This window comes from Choristoneura fumiferana, chromosome 7 (genome assembly GCF_025370935.1).
Source record: "Choristoneura fumiferana chromosome 7, NRCan_CFum_1, whole genome shotgun sequence".
NCBI classification, from domain to species: Eukaryota; Metazoa; Arthropoda; class Insecta; order Lepidoptera; family Tortricidae; genus Choristoneura; species Choristoneura fumiferana.
Window position 1 is genome coordinate 12798471 of NC_133478.1, and position 6000 is coordinate 12804470.

General features: G+C 36.8%; 1 protein-coding gene across 1 annotated transcript in view; it reads right to left on the minus strand.

Moving 5' to 3' along the window:
• LOC141429736 (G-protein coupled receptor moody) overlaps window positions 1-4822 on the minus strand; it is a 214902-nt gene extending 210080 nt beyond the window's left edge. Inside the window, exon 1 of the mRNA XM_074090221.1 lies at window positions 4377-4822. The gene's annotated coding sequence lies outside the window, so the exon portion shown is untranslated. The remainder of the gene's footprint in view (window positions 1-4376) is intronic.
• Between the last annotated feature and the right edge of the window lie 1178 nt (window positions 4823-6000).

Here is a 6000-nt window from a genome sequence, read left to right on the forward strand (position 1 = left end):
GAGAAGAAGTTATAAACAAGCTTACACGATCATACTTTCGCAATAAAATGTTAGTAAGATTAGTAAGATAACAATTATGAAGGTAAGTGGTAGATATAACAATGTGGAGTAAACAATAGGAAGCTGGGAGACAGCAAAAATAATAAATTAGATGTGTCTTCGGTAGCAACACCTCAGTTACTTTCCATAAGATTTTGTCACTTTATGTTACTAATGTCACTTAAATTACGCTACGCTAACTGACAGGTCATATCTACCTTAATACTATCCTATAATATAAACCGACCCAAAGTATAACGTGCTAATCAACTTATTTGACCAGTAGGTACTCCTATAACTGGGGTTTATCATAAAATCTAATTGTCCGTAGCTTAGAGCAGGTAAAAGCATGGCCCCATCAAATAAATGATAAGGCAAGTACTTAAAAGGTACAGTAAGTACCTATTACGAGGGTCACCTATAATTATCATTAATAACGAAAAAGGTTAGACGCTAAGCCTTCATAAAATCCTTTTCAAATTTACCCGCATAGATTTTTGGCAGCGTAGAAATTAGAAAAATAAATCATGAAATTCATCAACATCTGCAAAAGGTGAAAATTGAAACGTTAGAATAGTTTTTCTAAGTCAGTTAATGCTAGAAACTCTAATGTATTAACTAAATTATTAAAATTTATATGATAATATTGAAAAGGTTCATGCTCTGTTGAATTTGCTAAACCACATACTCAATATGTCGAATCCTCAAATTAAATATCACGAATTTAGTCAATTCAATTAATAGCGTCCAGCATTAACCGAGCTAGAAACAATTTTTTACATTGTGTAGGTGTACATCCTACTGCTGGACACAGGCCTTTACAAAGTTACTAAAAAGGTTTTACCATCTTTCAAGTATTTAGCTACATACCTACCAATTCCACGTAATACGTATATATAATAATATCTAACAAAAAGTGACGTAATTTTTTTTTATAAGCGCAGCGTAGGACGTCCACCAACGAGATGGACGGATGACCTGGTTAAAGTCGCGGGTTCGAGGTGGATGCAAGCCGCTGCCAACCGAAGCACCTGGAGGTTTAAGGTGGTTTTCCACCGGCGAGGCGAGACGAGACGAGGCGAGACGAGAATTGAAATTTGTATGGCAGCGCCCGTGGAAAATCACCACTATGGGGGAGGCCTATGTCCAACAGTGGACGTCTTACGGCTGAGATGATGATGATGATGATTAAAAATACGCTAAAGAGGAATATCGAAATTAACTTTCTCCATGCTTTAGCATACCTATCTGATAAAACAAAATTAGAGCGATTTCAAAAGGAACTAGATATACCTATATAGGTTTTCAGTCGGAGGTTTTCAGGCTTAGAATAAGTTGGTTTTGCTTCTATTTTTGTTTGTTTTCGTAATAACGTATTTACTACCTAACAATATATTTTAACAGAAAATCGTTATAGACAGTCTTAAAAGCACTTTACGATAGAAACTATCGTCTAAAATAACCGAAACAAAACATTGTGCTGCATTAACAGGTGTGCATCGTCCGATGGTGAGATCAAAAAAGATAAATTTAGCGTCGATACAATCAAAGTTTGTTTTTCAAACCCGCCCGATATGTCTCAGTTAAATAATGATACTCTTAACAATGCAAGCGATGAATACAGTCATCACACAGATAATTATAACTACCAACATATGGCGATATGAAAACAAACGCTAAAGGCAATGTTCCACTCTAAGTTACGCTGTCAGATTACGCTGGAAGGTTTGCCTTGTCATATTTGTTTATGTACTGTGTCACACGCGAATATGATAATATGATTATAACATGCTTGAAGATAGCGTTGTTAGCAATTAGAAACTCACCGGGTTTTTAATCTTTTAGTAAGGTATAGTTTACATACATAATGGCGACACATTTTGATGATTAGACATAAAACTGATCAGTGCAAAATTTAAGGCTATATTATTCGTATTGATCTTCCCTTTATTGCGCAATGCGTACATTAGTTCTTGTCCGCGTCTTTGTTTGCGAAAAATTCGCTTAACGCTTGTTTTAAAATATCTCCATACATCTACTATCTCTTTCATCATGATTGGTTGAATAATTTAAGCGTAACAAAAAGACAACTCCATATATGTTTGATTTTTTTTTATTCGACTGGATGGCAAACGAGCAAGTGGGTCTCCTGATGGTAAGAGATCATCACCGCCCGTAAACATCTGCAACACCAGGGGTATTGCAGACGCGTTGCCAACCTAGAGACCTAAGATGGGATACCTCACGTGCCAGTAATTTCACCGGCTGTCTTACTCTTCACCCCGAAACACAACAGTGCAAGTAATATTGAATATTAGTTACGATAAGTAAACAAATCCTACTAAGTAATATTTGAATGCGAAAGTTTGTGTGTGTGTGTGTGTGTGTGTGTGTATGTCCACTGGCTACTTTTTATTTCGATATTCCCACCGTTCCCACGGCATAGAGATAAAATCTCGAAATAACAATCGCTAGGCTTAGAGTCATGAAATTTGGTATGTAGGTAGCTGCAAGTCTGAAATAACACATAGGAAAGAAACATAAATATTGTTATTACACAGGTTAGAAAAAATAATAATAACAAGTGTTGCCGCTATAAAAAGGTCCCGGCTCAGCATATCGCTGATTGAAAACCAGCACTGGTCTTCCGCCGGGCCACAGAAGAGTGAAATTATGTAGGCTACTTTTTATCCCCATATTCTCACGGGATAGGAATAAAATCTTGAAATTTCAACCGCTGGGTTTAGAGTCTTGAAATTTTGGACAGTTGTTCTTAACACAACCTCAATGAAGACCACGATATACATTTTGGGAATTCCCACGAGAATTTTATAAAATCCCGGAATTTCAATAGGGATAGGGGAGGGAAAAAAAAAACGCTTTATTTTTGCCCTGAAAACCAGATTAATTTTCGATTTACTGTAAAATTAGATTTTTTGTTGCTTTAAAACAAATAAAAAGTTAGTTGATTGAGTTGGCGAACAAGTGACGTCATATATTGCTATTTCCATTCAAACTCTATGGGAGAATTGTGTTTTGACAGCTCATAAAAAGTACAGTCAGTCAGTTGATTGGTGGAGACAACATTCCTATTGTACCAGATATAGAATAGTTTACTCGTGCGAAGCCGCGGGTAAACTCTAGTAATGTAAACTCAGGTTTCTATAGTCCTATCGTTCATCAATAGTCCAAACGGACTTTTTAATATTTCGAACAATTACGGAACTGCTAACGTCATCTAGGAGGTTCATCGCAGCCTAATCCAATAGAAAATGCACGATCAACCTCCTAAACGTTAGCAGTTCTGTAATTGTTCGAAATGTTAAAAAGTCAGTTTGGACTATTGATGAACGCTTGGGTCTATCTAGGGTAACTATTATAAAATTGTCACTTATTCGAGACCAACGAGTTCAAAATACTTTTTTTTTTAAATACAGCCTGCAGAAAAAACGTGAAACTGTCCTACATTCTATCATTTATTTGAAACTTGTAATATCCAGTTAGGTTACGTAATATTATTAACACCAAATTACTAAACTACTCAGTAGCGTTATGAATTTAATTTGATAACGGGCATACAAACTCCCAAGACAAGCTTTTAGGTCATTATTATAATCACGTCTCTGGAGGATTAGGGTAACAATACCATGCGTAGGTACAAATCAAGTTACTGCCAATGTGAAGCAAACTCAGTAAAACAATTAGGTATCTCATTTAGTTTCTTGTAGCAAGTACGGACATCCTCTGTGTGCCATGAATTTATGAGAGCATAAGTACAGTCAAGGGCATAAATATCTATACAGCCATAGTGTCAAGAATATGTACCTACCTATGCATCTACCGACCGATTAATTATGGTAAGTGAGTGGTAAGTGACATGAAGGTGTAAAATAATTTTGACATCTTGGATCTTATACTCTATATTATTTTATAACTGTCAAAATGCATGTATGTAGAACTTAAAATCGTAAGTTATATTTTTCAATCTGATTTAGATGTTTACACGTGGAATTGGTCGGCCTGCTATTACTTCCCTTGTAATTATCTCTTCAGGAAACTTTATGTATCGATTACCTACTATGTGATGTTTAATAGTCATTGTACTCTATTGTAACTAATCTGGGCTCATGAGCATTTCTATATTTTTATCCTAAAATACGCAAATTGTAGCGTTATCATTATTGAAGATTAAACAGCCCAAATTTCAGGGTCTTATTTCAATTATTACATCCGAAGATTCTAATGAAAAACAATTAAGCGCAAATCCAATACTGTTGATTACATCTCGACAAAGAAACTGGAAGTTCCATTAGTCAGAATTAGCTCGTCTAAGTTACCGTTGTTCGGATGCAGAGTCTATTTCGACCCGCGGGTGATTATGCAGTCCGCTCAGCGCTTCCGTTGCCGTCACCTCCGAGGAAACCGCCAGTCAAAACATTCGATACATCACAAATGTTGAACCCGATTGTTTTATTATTACCATTCAAACAATCCTCGGTTTCGAAATGTTCACATTACTTCAGCTTGTCCAAACACACGATCAGTTTCATTGATTACAAAACAATTATCAAACTTTTAAACGATGTTTCTGTTAATATCGTGTCCAGTTCACTAAAAAAACTCATTAAATGCAAACATCCGTAAGTGTGCAAAACTTTATTATTAACATCGCGGAATTCTAGGGCCAGCGCGTGATTATTAAACAAATTCCCGAACGCGACTCGATGTTTTTTACGTAGAGCGCGAGCGAGCGGCCGGAGCGGTACGCACGTGTTCCCTCTCTGACGGCTTGATGCCGACTGGTGCCTTCAGCCAAGTGCTGAAAAATAAGAGCACATGGCTACCAGCCCCAGCCTCCGGGTTGTTATGAAACGCGCGGGGTCACTCAACCTACGGCCATGGGGAGTCTGCGATAAGTGCCATCCGCGCCACCCCGAGCTTAAAGGGATCTCAATGTAATTGTAGGACCAGTCTAATTGTACTGAAGTCAACGGTACACCCAAATTTTTCAATTAAAGATTGCTTAACGGATAAGAGGGGACACGATCTCAAGTTTGGTGTTGTGAAGGACGTAAATTTGATCTAGGTGCGGAGTACGAATAACTACGGCCTACTTATGCGGACAAGGGACGAGGATCTTTGGTGTGAGTGATGGGTGATGGTGTGAAATGATGGTGGGTCGAGTATTGTTCACAAACAAGAGATTAAATTCCCTTGTCGCTTTTATTATTTGGTCAAGAAAATGCGCTCTGCTGACACATACTAATAATAGTGGGATTTCACTAATTTGTTTTTCTTTATAATCACCGTAAATGTGAAAAGTTTTTCAGGAATTTGTCTAATGTAAATTAAAATTTATATATTTTAAGGCGTCATTTTATGGAAGTCCATCAATGAACCACAGTCCATTTTACATTACTCCTGCACTAGTAGAGGAATAAGCATAAAAAAAAAATAAAAAAAATATTGACTGGTCAGAAGTGGATACGATTTCCACTGTGATCGAACTATCGATCAAATCTATTATTCAAATACTAATTTGAACCGTCATTTCCAGCCTAAATAAGCCCCACTATTAGACAGGCTTATTAGCGTCATGTTAACCTATTACTTATTGTAATAAATAACAGTTGATTGCTAAAAACTTGCAGGATTGTAACATTATGTATATATAGTAAAATATTGAAACGAGAATCCATGGTCGTTGTTCATCGTGGTCGTTGAGATACGTTCACAATGTCGAAAAAAAAAAGTTTTACGCACGGAAGTTTTGCACACTAAGTCACAAGCAACAGGTCTTCTTATGTAAGGGTTACACTCTTGTCGGTGTAGCTGATGAATGGCCCTCCACTTCTTTCTACTCAAAGCTACCTCCTTATCCTCCTTATACGACATAATAGCTATTTACCTTCTCCTTGATATGCTTTGTATAAATAGTCAAACCTTGGTCTCCCTCTTTTT